Below are 8,489 nucleotides of genomic sequence, written 5' to 3' on the forward strand. Positions count from 1 at the left end.
TAAGCAAAACTTTAACACTTTCATTAATTATTTACATCTTTGCGCCGTGGTATATTTTCATATTTTATTAATTAAAAAATATTGTTTAAATAATAATGCATTTCTTTAATTAAATTTAAACTTATTTTGTCGATGTACATTTCATTTAATTACATTTTCAGCTTTCAAAATATCTTTCCCTCTTCAATAATTCCACAAAGATTATACTATTTCGTAACATTCACATTCTACAATAGGCTTTATTAGTTAATACCCATTCAATAGACAAGAGATTTATGTAAGCCCTCACTAAAGTAACAATCAAATCAACTTTCAAGTAATGTACTTACGTTACCTGGACAACGCCCAATACTGTAATTCGAGCGGCGCACGAAGCGATTTTACAAATTAAATGAAATTGAGCAACACTTTCTGTTGCCTGCACTGTAATTATAATCTTATGCTGAATGAATGAAAGCCACACTGCAACAATTTTAATAACAACAATAACAACTGCAACAACAACAACAATAACAGCAATAACAGCATTATTAACATCAACATCAAAGTCAACACATTTTCACGTTTGACATGATGCTTAACATATAATAATTTCATTAAATGTACACAAAAACGTAGCAGATTCCTAAGTGAGTGAAGGGTGGGGAGGAGAATGTAGAGGTAGAGATGTAAAGCACATGCAAACTTGCCACTTGGGGAAAATAAAATCAAAGGGCAAAATAGCAGACAACAACAATAATCATAACAACAATTATATTAAAATAAAAACAACAAAAGGCCTTGGTAGACGCATTTAAGCACTTGAATGTGTTGGTAAGGGTGTGAATGCAACACTTCAAATGTGTTGCATTTTATATTAATAACATTAAAAGCGCAGATTTAATGTTATGTGATATGTTTTTATTTTATTTTATTTTATTTTTTTTTTTTTTGTTTTTGTTTTCTTTTACTGTGTAAACATAATTATACTTGAGTGTGTATTTAATAAAAAAAAAAATTGACGTATATAAATAAATATTTTCTATGGAAAAATTAAAAAACCCAACAAAAACAAAACCAACAACAAACATTGAAAGTGGCACTTACAGCACCTGTAAATGTTATTAACACAGCAGGCGCAGCCAGTGTAACCGCAAGAATTTGTTGCTTTGATATTAACAGCTGTAAGGGGGGTTTAAATAATATTGTTCCTTTTCGCTGTACTTAAATTTAAATTCTCTTCAATATTTTATTATTATAATTTTTTTTCATTCTTTATTGTTTTTGTTATTCATTTAGCTATAATAATGTCAGGTATTTTGCGTACACAAAATTCTACTATTAATTTTAAGCGCATTTCGCAGTCACTGCTGTAGTCATTTGAGCGCATTCTAAGCGCCTTTGTTGCTGCTCTGTTTGAGCACTTCACTCCTTTGTAGAATTTACAAGTAATTATACTAATTACGTTCAATTTTAGTTTAATTGCATTTGTCGCCTGTGCAGGAGTGCAGATTCGACAACAATGCATACTTGACGCGTTCAGGGTCATTATTGGGTTAAGGCACCTTTTAATACAGTTGATAAATTTAATTTTGTTTAAACCAAAAGTGTGTTAAAGTGCCCAAGAGCCTTTATGCCCAAGTGACTAAAGTGACTGAGAGTCATTTGTGTAACTCTGGAAATGGCTATTAATTACTGCCGACAGCTTAATTGTGGTCTAAGGCTGAATATTATAATTAAGAAGGTGCAAATAAACGATTAATTTAATGATTTTAAACATAAAATTTAGAATGAAGAAGGAATCACATTTCAATAAATAAATTTAATGATTTTTACTGTTTAGAAAATATAAAACACTAACAAATAGTTGTAATAGTGATCCTATTTGAATATATTTCTCCTCAGTAACTGTTAACTACAATATGTCCAAATAGTTATCTTTTTTATCTAAAAAGGAACTTCATTGAAATAATAAATTTATTAAATTCATTTCAGATTTTTGATAAAGTCGCGTTTAGCGATAAATTTGGTCTTAAGTATGTCGCACATTGTGACTAAATCAAAATTAAAGAGTCAAAATTCAGATTTTTCTAAGACATTAGATATATTGTAAGAAAATTTTAAAAATGAGGCTTACAGGACACTCTTTAGGGGTTGAATTCACAGCAAAACCAAAAGCGCTCTATAGAGGGCGGTCCTCCAGCTGACTATAATTCTCAAAAAAAAGAAGCCAAAGAAATATTTAAACGGCACCGTGAATGCGCCATTTCATTCAATCTTCTGCGATAGGTCCCTAATCGCCTGTAAACCATTAGCAAACATATGTTACCACAAGACTGATATATTTACGGGATATATCATTTAGTATGCAGGATTTTTTCTTAATAGAACTCGGACATACAGATGGCTACATATCGCTAAAGAACTCATAAAGAACTCAACATATGTTTGCAAAAGAAAAAGTCGTGTCAACTTAAATTGGTTAGAGTTCAATACTACTATTCTCTAAAAACTATAAGCACATGAGAATGTATTCGAGATATATAATAAAAGTATTAAATGAAATTTTTTTATCAATTAGATACAAGTGTTAAGAGTAAACTTTCCGATTTAAACCTCTTGAACAAAATGAATTACTAGACAATTTATTTTCAAAATTTGCTTACAGTGTTAAATTTCTAAGCCAAAAAAGTTTAAAATTTATCTTAACCCTCTAGTTTCCAATTTTCGTTATTTTTTTATTTGAAAAAAATACGGGAGGTGGTTTTAAAGTATAAAAAATATGTGTTTAAGAAAATGTTTCCAAATAAAAATCATTAAAAACTGCAAAATTATTTCAAAAGTGGGGGTTAACGCGCTATTATTGTAATGATTACAAGACTTTCACACTAGTTTAATTGTAGATTACCTTAAGGTGTCCTTCAGACCTAGAGAGTTAATGATATGAATTAACGTAGTTGCACTACTGCAGACCTTTAGGTCGTTCTTTTGTTTTATATTGCTTAAAATATTATTAAAATACATAAATTATTTATGAGCTTAACAAATAAAATTAGTATTTTTATTTACAAATACAAAATTTTGGACAAATATTGCTTTATTAGTGGTAAATATTGCTTTTAATAACAAAAATATCAAAACTAGAGAGTTAAGATAAAATTTTACTTCAAGTTTTTATAGCTATAATTTTCTAATATAAAAAAAGCTCCACAAAATACATATAAACACTTTAAATCGATACTAATATTTATAACAATATTAATTGACTTTGTTGCAGTTGTTAACCTGCCACAAAATTTCAACCATCAATGGAATTTTCACCCCTTTGAAGAAGGGCATTTTCGTACAATTTAAATTATTTATTAAAAAATTTAATAACTTCATTAATTTTAAACATGAAAATACTGTAAGAAAATTGTTAATTATTTGGCTACTCAAGGGTTATCAGGTGGCAAAAATGTGAGTCCTTATTGCGCCTAAAATCATACCTTAATTAATATTAAAATATTTTAAATTGTTTTTTTTTTGTTTGTTTTGTTTAAGTTAAGCTGTTGTGGCAATTAACAAACATGAACCAAAATCTAATTACTTGTACAGAAATCCGCAAACCCAATGGAATGTATACACCACCAGAAATTTATTTTAGACATAAAAATGCACCTGTTTCCCAAGGTACCGTAGAAGGACATTAACAGCCGACATGAAGTATCTTTTGAAGTTTGTGCACAAAAACAAAAAGCAACACAAAACTGAATGCTAATAAAGTCAAAAAAGAGAGGTAAAATTATACAAAATAATAAATTATACACAATTACAAAAGCAGATAAGTGAAATCGCATTAAATCAACTTTTGAAGTCTGCAATGCAAACATTAACAAACGATACCGGTAAGTCAGTCTGTCTGCTCGCTCGTTCATTCGTTCGTTTGTTCGTTCGTTTCCAATACGCAAAAGAGTATCCAGTACGCAAAAGAGGTACTAAGTAGCAGCAATTGGCGAGCACAGTAAGGAAAATTTACGCCTAAAAAATTGACTTAACAAATGTTACTCATACACAGCAGGCACTGTAAGTAGTACGTATACCGTCGTATACATGTTAAGCAGTAGCAGTGGCAACAATTTTCATAAGCCAAATAAGTGTTGCTTTGCAGAGGTAGTTAGTTAGTCTTTTAGTAACATTGACGTTGCCGCTGTCACTGCTCTGTAACCTCTGTTGGTGTCGCTGTTGTTACTGTTGCTGTTGCTGCTGCTGTTGTCTCAGTAGCAGAATTTTGTAATTGGAGTTCATATCATTCTTGCCGCTGTTACTTGCGGCATTACTGTTTTAAGTGCTACCGACGTAAAGCGTTTGCATTTGTTGTCCAAGGTGTTGGCTTGAGTAAATGGTAGACATTTATTAGCTCGTTTGCGAAGGCAGTTACGTTTTACTGCATAACAGTTTTTAATGTATTTTAAATTGTTGTTGCTGTTGCTGTTGTCGTTGTCGTTATTGTTGTTGTTTGCTTATTGGTTTGCCAGTTTGCTACTTGACTTATTACTTACTCTCTTAGACAGGCATACACTTTACATAGATACGCAGTTACTTAACTTTTATAATTTTATTTTACACATTTCCAAAAGAGGCGAGATTTTTTTTTTGTTTTCAAATATCTTGACAGGCAAAAATTGTTTGTAAATCTCTTGAGGTTCACTAACGAGCCAAGTTAGTTGATATCCATTTGCCTGATGTTGCTTTTACCAAAAAACGCACAAAAATCAACAGCCAAATGAGCTAATAGTCAAACAAACTAACAGACTTTTAACTCACCAACAAGCTATGCTACCAAACAAATTTGTCTGATATACAATATCAGAAATAATTTCAAGTAAAATAAAAAAAAAATATTTTAATTTAAAGTGACTTTAAGCGTTATTTAATTTCAAATAATTACATTCGAGTTTTCAAACTCTTTTAATGTTTCAGTATTTTTAAGAATATTTTTTTTTACAACATTTTTTACAAATATTTTTTTTTATAATTTTTTTCATAAATCTTTTTTATAAATTTATTTATTAATTTTTTTCAAATATTTTTTTATAATTTTTTTTTGTTTTGTATCTACAAAACCTTAATTATTTTTTTTTTTTTGTTATAATTATGTAGTTTTGTATCTACGCATTCGTTTCGCTTATGTATTTGAGTATCTCATTTCCAACTTCAGAAATCTACTTTAACTTCAATTTAGTAGATTTCCTTTACTTTGGACTTGTCGAGTTGTGCTGTGTTTGGTATTTAGTAAAAGTCAGTTTATCCACAGCCAGTTTATGTAACTGTCTATGGAAATCATATCTAATTGGTAAAGATATATGGACTTTAATTCCGTACTGATCGTGTATAATAAGTTCCAGCACAGTTTTGCTTTGAGCGTGGTCAGTAGTATATTTGTAATTATATCAATAAAAATTACTCACGTAATTTAGTAGGTTTTATAAACAGTAAATTAATTTAAACATGCAACTGCTTATTGACGTGTCTTAATGGAATAAAATATTTTTGTAGTCGAAATCAACAAATTAATTGAAAATGTCTACAGCTACTTAACTTTAATATGTCGCCTATCAGGTTCGATAATTAATTTACAATTAATAAATAATTAAATGCTGCTTTTACAACAGGAAAACGTATATCGAAAATAATGTGTCATTTCATAATAAATACACGACAAAAGAATATATTTCGAAAGAAAAATTTATGTTTTATTAGATTTATGTTAATAACATTTATACGTCTATATTATTACATATTTAATTAGGAGTATATGTTAGAGTTGTAGCTGTCTATATTATAGGGTATGTTATAGGTTTTAAAGGGATACATTATTTTTAAAATGCTTTCTCTGTTACAAACAGTTATTCCTTTAAAAATAATATAAAATGTAAATTTACAAATTTACTAATTTGGTGCGTTGGATTGAAGAGGTATCATATATCAAGTTAATGGCATTATTGGTTTCAACTGTGGCAGCTGCCTAATAAAAAATTTATCATGAAATCAAAACCGTACAGCAAGTTAGCATAAAAAGTATTGCTTTTTTGCATTAGGATAAAAAGTCTTGGTTGAGCATTTTATAACTGATTGCTATGCTATAAGAAATAGCAGGGGTCTTAGAAAGACATCGGTACTTTTCAAAGGGAAAATTGTATCCAAACATATAGCCTGAAGGATTACTTGAAATTTAAGTTATAGCGTTATTATTACGATTGACTTATACGTGTGATAAGAGCACGGAGTGTTGAGCTTTAATAGCAGGTAATCATGTTAGAAATCTGTGGGCTGTGTAACTCTGAGAACAAACCCTTCTTGTAACTCCCTTCAGGATACAAATTAGCTTATTTGTTAGAAAAATCAAACCTTCATCATTGTGATATATTAATACGTGTGTTAAGAGCATGGATTAGGAATTAGTATATTTCTTAGAAAACGCAAAACTGTCGTGGGAGAAAATTAAAATTTGTTGGACGTTATCCCACATTATCTTTGAGTATAGCTGGTTGTAAGTGGGTTGCACTTGAAACACTTGAATGATGGGATAAATGCGGTAGCATGGAATTTAGGTGCCTGCAATATGTTACTGTTTGAAATATTTGGTTTGGTTCTTTTGTGAATTTAGGGTCAGTAGACCCCTAGAGTTAGAATGAAAGATTGTTAGCATTTGTACCTTCACTCAATATTCTTAATGGTAAAAAGACATATATTTACTTTAATGTAACATCTACATTTTTCTGTTTATATCTTAAACCAATAGATATGGTATTGTAGAAACAATTGTCTAAGCTTTTTTATTTTCATAACTGCCAATAATTGGTAGTACTTCTCTGCAGAATTATTAAGATGTCAATGTTTGGCAGACTATTGCATCCCATTATTTATTTCTATTCACTTAACTGCCATAAACGTACAACGTTAAAATTGTTAACAATAGCAAATTACATTTTTCTCATTTATTTTTTTTATTTCCAAATTTATATTAGCAATAAATTGTAAAAAACCTTTCAAAATTATTGATATTTTAAAAATTTTTTTTTGTTTATTGTTTATAGTAGACTCAGACTCATTTCTGCAATTTAATGTCATGACATTTTCCTGCAACTTTGACGTTGATTTATTACCATAATTTTTTTACGTCCTTTTATATATTTATTTCATTTTTCCCTGACAGAAAACAATAATAAGACCAACAACAACTACACAATTGAGTAATAATAGAAGAATAAAAATAGAAGAATTTGTTTCGCATATTTGAGAATTTACTTTGGAGTTTGAAGTACTACAAGCTTTTTTTACTACTGCTATTCTGCCACTTGCAAGACGTTCAGATACTTTTCTTCCTTTTGTGGCTCTTACTCTACTTGCGGAGAAAGAGAAGCTGCAACAAAGTAGCGCTGAAAGTAGCTCTAAAAGTAGCTCTGAAAGTATCTAAAAGAATAAAACACAGCAGCAAATAAAATTAATGTAAATTGTCTGGAAAATTTCATTTTTGCTAGCTACTTTACTTTTATATCAATTCTTACAATAAAAAAATAAGATAAAAAAAAACGACATACATAATTGAGCTAAAGTAAAATTAAATTAAGAAAACAGAATAAACAAAAAAAAATAATATTTCAAAAATTGACTGAACTGTAATTATGTACGCTCTTATGAAGATACTTTAAGATACTCGGTATGAGTCTCAGTCTCAGTCTCAGTCGAAGTCTAAGTCTAAGTCTCATGTTTGGCTTATTTATTGAATTGTCTTTTTCTACATTTGTGTAAAATTTATTCGTTTATGCCTTTAAGCTCATGACTACTTAGCAGTAGTTTAAAAAGTTGTAAAGTTTTCGCCTTAAGACACATTACTGATGAATTGTTTTTCGTTTTATGTGAATTTTATTTATTTTCTGTTTATTTATTTATGTTATTATTTTTATTTTTTTTTTTGTTTATTTGAGTAACTCATTCAAACATTTACTCATTCAAGTTTTTTTATTTTTTTTTTTGTATGGTATCCAAAACTCATAGGTTTGCACTTGTGTAAGATTAATTAAAGTTTTACTTTTTCAATCTTCTTTGAAAAAGTATCGAACAAGCAAAATGGCTTAAGTGTCTGGCACGCAAAATCATTAATCATTGTTCGAAATAAATTGTACGCTTAATCAGAAGAGTGAGGAGTGAGCGAGTCTGTGAAGTGTGTGAAGTCGTGTGAATGGCTTAAAAGTACTGTTTAATGACTTTTCTCTAACATATGTGGTTTGTCATATTTCAACACCTTATTAAAGACATTTGACTGAATACAGTTGTGAAGTCCCCGCCTTGAGATTAAAATACAAGAAAATTTATTATGGAATCAATGCATGAGATTATGAAAATATATACAAATTTAAGTAGATTAAATAGTCAGAGAAGTTTAAGGACATTATGAAAGCAAAGTTTTAGTAAAAAAAAATGCTTTAAAATTTAAGAATTTTGATTTCTTAACTAATTTTCTTGGT

The 8,489-nt window shown here is 29.1% G+C and overlaps 1 protein-coding gene across 1 annotated transcript in view; it reads left to right on the forward strand.

Annotated features, from left to right (window-relative positions):
* LOC119676513 (probable basic-leucine zipper transcription factor N) overlaps nucleotides 1–8,489 on the forward strand; it is a 94,519-nt gene that overhangs the window by 83,217 nt on the left and 2,813 nt on the right. The gene's annotated exons all lie outside the window — the stretch shown is intronic.

Source organism: Teleopsis dalmanni, chromosome 2 (assembly GCF_002237135.1).
Source record: "Teleopsis dalmanni isolate 2A chromosome 2, ASM223713v2, whole genome shotgun sequence".
Lineage (NCBI taxonomy): Eukaryota > Metazoa > Arthropoda > Insecta > Diptera > Diopsidae > Teleopsis > Teleopsis dalmanni.